The 8,360-nt window shown below is 34.2% G+C and overlaps 2 long non-coding RNA genes across 2 annotated transcripts; both read right to left on the bottom strand.

The window, feature by feature from the left end:
- Positions 1–224: 224 nt before the first annotated feature.
- Positions 225–5,974, bottom strand: LOC131218311 (uncharacterized). The gene is made up of 3 exons (XR_009157625.1): positions 5,906–5,974; positions 5,629–5,713; positions 225–621 (listed from the first exon to the last, which is right to left on the bottom strand). It is a non-coding gene; the product is annotated as an uncharacterized LOC131218311 (long non-coding RNA).
- Positions 5,975–6,032: 58 nt separating this feature from the next.
- LOC131218310 (uncharacterized) lies at positions 6,033–8,109 on the bottom strand. The gene is made up of 3 exons (XR_009157624.1): positions 6,964–8,109; positions 6,591–6,667; positions 6,033–6,175 (listed from the first exon to the last, which is right to left on the bottom strand). It is a non-coding gene; the product is annotated as an uncharacterized LOC131218310 (long non-coding RNA).
- Positions 8,110–8,360: the final 251 nt, after the last annotated feature.

Genomic DNA, 8,360 nt, shown 5'->3' with positions numbered 1-8,360 from the left:
GATCATATCTGTAGCAAAAGAGATTTCATCCGTAGCAATAGATACCAATAGCTCCCAATAATATCTGTAGCAATAATACCAATAGCTATGGACAAAAGCCGTAGCTACAGCTACGGATTATATTCTTAGCTATTTTTTTAAAAATTATAATAATACAACCTATTTTCATTGCAAGAACCTGCTTTGATTGATAACTCATCTAAGCTTAATGCTGATAGAAATAGTACATAAAATGCAATCAGAAAAAAAAATGATGCATTTATTATAAATAACAATCAAATCATACAATGCATCCTACATTCACATTTCTAAATAAACAATACTTCACTTTGCTCAACCTATCATAAGAATTACAACTAAGGCGTGCCCTCATGTGCAAGAAACAAATACACTCCAACATAGTAAACACCCTCAATATGCATTCAATAATGCTCACGTTTTTATAGAATTTTCTTCCTTCAAACAGTCAATTTCAGCAAATGTGGAAGATAGAGCTTCTTCTTTCCTTAAAACTACAGATGTAACTTTTGTGGACTTCGACACAAGATCACTTTCAAGTTCTGAAACCCTACCCTTGAGAAAATGAATTTCATCCTCCACTGACTTCTTTAACTTGTCAACCTGTATAAAACAGCATTTGTAGACACAATCAAATAAGCATGCCTTTGTACACATCTCAAAAGGAAGAAAGACAAAAAAATACTTATATACGAAGAAATAAAAAAATGTACCTACAAATCTTCTAAACTATAGCAAAATCCAACATGAGTAATGTGTTCAAACCTAGGATGGAATTTTAAACTAAAAACCTCAGTTTCGGTTAAGGTTATAAGTTTAGGTTTTAGGTTTAGGTTAAGGTTATAGGTTTAGGTTATAGTTTTAGGGAATTGAGAATAGGTTAAGGTTTAGGTTTAGGAAATCGGGTTCGGGTTCGGGATTGGGTTTAGGTTTGGATTTTCAAGTTTAGGTTTAGGTTTAGGTTAGGGAGTTGAGATTAGGATTAGGTGTAGGTTTAGGTTTAGGGATTTGAGAATACATTTAGGTTGTAGGGTTCGGTTTAGGTTTTAGGTTATACGTTTAGGTTAAGGTTAGGTTATAGGTTATAAGTTTAGGTTATAGGTTATAGGTTTAGGTTAAGGTTATAGGTTTATGTTTAGGTTAAGGTTAAGGTTTAGGTTTAGGTTATAGGTTTAGGTTAAGGTTTAGGTTTAGGTTATAGGTTATAGGTTAAAGCTTTAGGGAATTGAGAATAGGTTAAGGTTTAGGTTTAGGAAATCGGGTTCGGGTTTGAGATCGGGTTTAGTTTGGGTTTTCAGGTTTAGGTTTAGGTTAAGGAGTTGAGATTAAGATTAGGTGTAGGTTTAGGTTTAAGGATTTGAGAATACATTTAGGTTTTAAGTTTAGGTTTAGGTTTTAGGTTTAGGTTAAGGTTATAGGTTTATGTTAGGTTTAGGTGTAGGTTATAGGTTATAAGTTATAGCTTTAGGGAATTGAGAATGGGTTAAGGTTTAGGTTTAGGAAATCAGGTTCGGGTTCGGGATCGGGTTTAGGTTTGGGTTTTCAAGTTTAGGTTTAGGTTTAGGTTAGGGAGTTAAGATTAGGATTAGGTGTAGGTTTAGGTTTAGGGATTTGAGAATACATTTAGGTTTTAGGTTTAGGTTTAGGTTTTAGGTTTAGGTTAAGGTTAGGTTAGAGGCTATAAGTTTAATTTATAGGTTATAGGTTAAGGTTTAGGTTATAGGTTTTGGTTTAGGTTAAGGTTATATGTTTAGGTTTAGGTTAAGGTTTAGGTTTAGGTTTAGGTTTAGGTTATAGGTTATAGGTTATAGGTTAAAGCTTTAGGGAATTGAGAATAGGTTAAGGTTTAGGTTTAGGAAATCGGGTTCGGGTTTGAGATCGGGTTTAGTTTGGGTTTTCAAGTTTAGGTTTAGGTTAAGGAGTTGATATTAGGATTAGGTGTAGGTTTAGGTTTAAGGATTTGAGAATACATTTAGGTTTTAGGTTTAGGTTTATGTTAGGTTTAGGTGTAGGTTACAAGTTATAGGTTATAGCTTTAGGGAATTGAGCATAGGTTAAGGTTTAGGTTTAGAAAATCAGGTTTATGTTCGGGATCAGGTTTAGGTTTGGTTTTTTAAGTTTAGGTTTAGGTTTAGGTTAGGGAGTTGAGATTAGGATTAGGTGTAGGTTTAGGTTTAGGGATTTGAGAATACATTTAGGTTTTAGGTTTAGGTTTAGGTTATAGGTTATAGGTTTAGGTTATAGGTTTAGGTTAGGTTTAGGTTTTAGGTTTAGGTTAAGGTTGGGTTATAGGTTATAAGTTTAGGTTATATGTTATAGGTTAAGGTTAAGGTTATAGGTTTTGGTTTAGGTTTAGGTTTAGGTTATAGGTTTAGGTTTAGGTTAAGGTTTAGGTTCAGGTTATAGGTTTAGGTTAAGGTTTAGGTTTAGGTTATAGGTTATAGGTTATAGGTTAAAGCTTTAGGGAATTGAGAATATGTTAAGGTTTAGGTTTAGAAAATCAGGTTTAGGTTTGAGATTGGGTTTAGTTTGGGTTTTCAGGTTTAGGTTTAGGTTAAGGAGTTGAGATTAGGATTAGGTGTAGGTTTAGGTTTAAAGATTTGAGAATACATTTAGGTTTTAGGTTTAGGTTTAGGTTTTAAGTTTAGGTTAAGGTTATAGGTTTATGTTAGGTTTAGGTGTAGGTTATAGGTTATAGGTTATAGCTTTAGGGAATTGAGAATAGGTTAAGGTTTAGGTTTGGGAAATCAGGTTCGTGTTCGGGATCGGGTTTAGGTTTGGGTTTTCAAATTTAGGTTTAGGTTTAGGTTAGGGAGTTGAGATTAGGAATAGGTGTAGGTTTAGGTTTAGGGATTTGAGAATACATTTAGGTTTTAGGTTTAGGTTTAGGTTTAAGGTTATAGGTTTAGGTTTACGTTTAGGTTTTAGGTTGAGGTTAAGGTTAGGTTATAGGTTATAAGTTTAGGTTATAGGTTATAGGTTAAGGTTTAGATTATAGGTTTTGGTTTAGGTTAAGGTTATAGGTTTAGGTTTAGGTTAAGGTTTAGGTTTAGGAAATCGGGTTCGGGTTTGAGATCGGGTTTAGTTTGGGTTTTCAAGTTTAGGTTTAGGTTAAGGAGTTGAGATTAGGATTAGGTGTAGGTTTAGGTTTAAGGATTTGAGAATACATTTAGGTTTTAGATTTAGATTAAGGTTATAGGTTTAGGTTAGGTTTAGGTGTAGGTTATAGGCTATAGGTTATAGGTTATAGCTTTATGGAATTGAGAATAGGTTAAGGTTTAGGTTTAGGAAATAAGGTTGGGGTTCAGGATTAGTTTTAGGTTTGGGTTTTCAAGTTTAGGTTTAGGTTTAGGTTAGGGAGCTGAGATTAGGATTATGTGTAGGTTTAGGTTTAGGGATTTGAGAATACATTTAGGTTTTAGGTTTAGGTTTAGGTTTTTGGTTATAGGTTTAGGTTAAGGTTAGGCTATCGGTTATAAGTTTAGGTTATAGGTTATAAGTTATAGGTTAAGGTTTAGGTTATAGGTTTTGGTTTAAGTTAAGGTTATAGGTTTAGGTTTAGGTTTAAGTTAAGGTTAAGGTTTAGGTTAAGGTTTATGTTTAGGTTATAGGTTATAGGTTATTGGTTAAAGGTTAAAGCTTTAGGGAATTGAGAATAGGTTAAGGTTTAGGTTTAGGAAATTGGGTTCGGGTTTAAGATCGGGTTTAGTTTGGGTTTTCAAGTTTAGGTTTAGGTTAAGGTGTTGAGATTAGGATTAGGTGTAGGTTTAGGTTTAAGGATTTGAAAATACATTTAGGTTTTAGGTTTAGGTTTAGGTTTTAAGTTTAGGTTAAGGTTATAGGTTTAGGTTAGGTTTAGGTGTAGGTTATAGGTTATAGGTTATAGCTTTAGGAAATTGAGAATAGGTTAAGGTTTTGGTTTAGGAAATCAAGTTCGGGTTCGGGATCGGGTTTAGGTTTGGGTTTTCAAGTTTTGGTTTAAGTTTAGGTTAGGGAGTTGGGATTAGGATTAGGTGTAGGTTTAAGTTTAGGGATTTGAGAATACATTTAGGTTTTAGGTTTAGGTTTAGGTTTTAGGTTATAGGTTAAGGTTTATGTTTTAGGTTTAGGTTAAGGTTAGGTTATAGGTTATAAGTTAAGGTTTTAGGTCATAGGTTTTGGTTTATGTTTAGGTTTAGGTTAAGGTTTATGTTTAGTTTATAAGCTATAGGTTTAGGGAATTGAGAATAGGTTAAGGTTTAGGTTTAGGAAATTGGGATTGGGTTCGGGATCGGGTTTAGGTTTGGGTTTTCAAGTTTAGGTTTAAGTTTAGGTTAGGGACTTGAGTTAGGATTAGGTGTAGGTTTAGGTTTAGGGATTTGAGAATACATTTAGGCTTTAGGTTTAGGTTTAGGTTTTAGGTTTTAGGTTAAGGTTTAGGTTTAGGTTTAGGTTATAAGCTATAGGTTTTGGGAATTGAGAATAGGTTAATGTTTAGGTTTTGGTTAAGGTTATAAGTTTAGGTTAAGGTTATAAGTATAGGTTTAAGTTATAGGTTAAGGTTTAGGTTTAGATTATAACTATAGGTTTTGGGATTTGAGAATAGGTTTAGGTTAAGATTATAAGTTTAGGTTAAGGTTATAAGTATAGGTTTAAGTTATAGGTTAAAGTTTAAGTTTAGGTTATAAGTATAGGTTTTGGGATTTGAGAATAGGTTTAGGTTATAAGTATAGGTTTAGGTTGGGTTATAGGTTAAGGTTTAGGGAATTGAGTTTAGGTTATAGGTTCAGGTTATAAGTTATAGGTTATATGTTCAGGTTAAGGTTTAGGTTATAGGTTTTGGGATTTGAGAATAGGTTTAGATTATAAGTATAGGTTTAGGTTAGGTTGTAAGTTAAAGTTTAGGGAATTGAGTTTAGGTTATAGGTTTAGGTTATAAGTTATAGGTTTAGGTTAAGGTTTAGGTTGTAGTTATAGGTTTTGGGATTTGAGAATAGGTTTAGGTTATAGGTTAAGGGTCCGGATTAGCTTCATCAATTTCGAGATAATACATAAACACGGGCCTGTCCAAATGGCCAGGCCACCCATATTATTGTCCATAGGAAATGGACAGCTTTATCATGGTCAAAACAGTGGTTCCCACCTTCCAAGGACCCCTGCTCAAATCAGGATAGCTCCGACGCACATCCGGATCAGCTTCATCAATTTCGAGATAATACATAAACACGGGCCTGTCGAAATGGCCAGGCCACCCATATTATTGTCCATAGGAAATGGACAGCTTCATCATGGTTATAATAGTGGCTCTTACCTTCCAAGGACCCCCGTTCAACATCCGAATAGCTCCAACGCACATCCGAATCTGCTTCATCAATTTCGAGATAATATATAAACACGGGCCTGTCCAAATAGCCAACCCACCCATATTATTGTCCATAGGAAATGGCTAACTTCATCACGGTAATAATAGCGGTTCCCACCTTCCAAGGACCCCCGCTCAACATCCGGATAGCTCCGACGCACATTCAGATTTACTTCATCAATTTCGAGATAATATATAAACATGGGCTTGTCCAAATGGCCAAGCCACTTCATCAATGAATCATATAGTATGAAGGAAAGAAGACTCACCAATTTAGCTAGCAAGGAGAGAAAGTGTGAGTGCTTGGAATGTCGCCCTTTCTTTGAATAATGGATGCATATTTCACAATGCAATCTGAGAATGAGTAAGTTTTTTAGTTTCTCCGACAATGCATATGGGCACAAATTTACAAATATAGATTTTAAAGATTGCAAAACAGAGTAAATGATTATATTAACTTCCAAGTATCGATTAAGAAGAAAAATGTAAATGATGATGGGAAAGAAATCTCGATATATTAAATTATTGAAGGACAATGAGACGTACCAAGACTACGGGTGCCCAGAGCAAGATAACTGCACCAATGTTGTACCTAGTTGAATTGACAGAACAATACAATTATATGAATGAAAGATTGCAGCTCATACATTTTCTTTCAAATTACAGACCTGCTCTCTTCCTTAGTAGAAATTGTATAAATAAGAGTACATTATAACAGTGGCCTCCACGACTCCTAGAATCAACATGGGCTGCCCAACAAGTATCGGCGAACAGTTCCTGTAACAAGTTGAGTCACCGAGATTGAGATGCTAGTGCCTGCAAAGAAAAAACAGCCATTGATCAAACATGTCAATTTTCATTCCAAAAGAATATGCCCAAGCCAGAATCAACCATGGCATCATCTACAAACCATAAAGATTCACTAATAGACAGCAAAATCCTAACCACTTCAATTCATAAAGAGTGGTTTAGGTGTCTCGAAAATATCCACTATGGAAATGAAAACCATAGGTAGATGCAAATTCTTTCATTTGGGCCCATGTAAATACTTGGAATTGGTTTCTTGTTGGAATCCATTTCCACCAAAAGAGACATTTAAAAACAAATTAAAAAAAAAATCAATGAATCAAGCCAATGTTTACACTAAATAGAAAAGTAAACAAGATGTGTTATGGAAGCTTGCAACTTATACATTTTCTTTCAAATTTATAGGTTAGAATCTCAATCATACCATATGATTCTTGTGAGAATGTGAGTTTTACACGTATAGTATGTTCAGATTCACCAACAATCTGAAATATTTCACATCTGCGCTAAATCATTAGTATTATGAAACAATAAAAACACTTTAGAAATGATAAAATCATATGTATATTAGACCCAAGACTCCTCTAAACTACATAATGTGGACCAACCACTACTACTTTCAAGTCAAACAAATCCATATTGTTTCTCCCAATCAAGCATCATATAACACCTCTAAAGTAAGAGACAGGTCTCGCAATCGAGAAAAAAGTTTTTTTTACCTTCCTTTTGTGCAAGATTCCAGTGTAGACAGTATGATCTAGAAAGCATGGCAAAAGCATCCATACAGGAGTATATACCTTGTCTATTTCAATGTCAAACAGTTGATTTAATCCATATGGGTGCATAACATGGGATCAACAAATTGGCATAGCATTTTATCTGCCAAATACAGATATCTCCTGTCATATAAAAGCATATAAAAAAGAAAAAGAAAGAAAGAGAGACGCGGTTCATACCATGTCCAAGCGCTTTTCTTCTAGCCTAGCTATGACAAAAAGTAAACAATGATTTTTTGGTAGATGCCAACAGTTAAGGTAGCTACCAAATTAGAAAAGGTGACAGCAAAAGTCATTACTTGTTTAGTCTACTTTTTAGTACCTGTTTCTCCATGTGAGATGTAGTTCTCCTACACAAGCCTTGTTAATGTCAAAGAATCTCAGCTAATGAGGGCCATCTTAAATGTGATTTTAAAGGTTTTTTTCTCTATTTTTTCAATCTAATTCTAGTGTACCTCACTGAAAAAGCCCCAAGCCTCAAGGCTTCTCACTTGAAAAGAATTGCATGCAGCTGCTTCCTGCTTGTTTCAAGAGTTCATGTGAACATTCTGAAGCAGATACCGAGCATTTTTCAATCTATTCTCTATGTATTTCAAGAAACATGTGTCTATGAATCAGAGATCATGATTGCTCAACCAATCTGGTTTTGGGACAACGACTTCAAGACAATGGGTCACACAATTCAATCCTATTTTAATTTGAGTTCGTGTATGTCTCATGTACATTGTCTGATGAAAGCCCATCCTTGCACCTGGTTTCTCCATTAGAACTAGGTACATGGTCTACACATAAATCAAGTCAATACAAAAAATAAAAATAAAAATAAAAATAAAAATAAACTAAACAAAACTAATCATACTCTTCTCATGAAGTTAGTAGCTTTCATAAATCAAGGATGGAATGGACCAAAATTTCCAAGGTGGTAGCTTTTTAAAAAAAATATGTTAGTAGATTAAGCTGAACCCAATGATGATGATCAGTTTTAGATTCATCAGTGGATTAAACTAAACCTGGTGATGATGATGAAATAGAAAGCGACAAGTTCTAATGAAGACTATTGGCAAAACAGAAGTAACAATGAATGGAGGGAAAAAAAGCACACAAGAGTTTTCTTGTTTGTGGCTGTAATTCTTTTGGATTTACAACCCACCACATGAAACAGTAACTCTGCCCCAACCAAAAGTCTGACCTAAAGAAAACTAATGTGAGAGAGTTAAAATGACAGAAGGAAAAGAAGATGGAGTGGAAATGCATGGAACAACTCTAGAGATACCTGTTATCAGCAACCTTTTGTTCCAACATACAATACCCATTCCTTCATCTACACATGAAAACAAAAGAATATCAAGAAAATAGAAATTTTATTACCAACCATTTTCTTGAGTCCTATGATTATCATATATCTAGATTTTCTTTCT

The sequence above is a fragment of the Magnolia sinica genome, chromosome 11, assembly GCF_029962835.1.
Source record: "Magnolia sinica isolate HGM2019 chromosome 11, MsV1, whole genome shotgun sequence".
Taxonomy (NCBI): Eukaryota; Viridiplantae; Streptophyta; class Magnoliopsida; order Magnoliales; family Magnoliaceae; genus Magnolia; species Magnolia sinica.
Note: the sequence above shows the minus strand (reverse complement) of the source record. Positions and strands in the feature narration are given on the sequence as shown.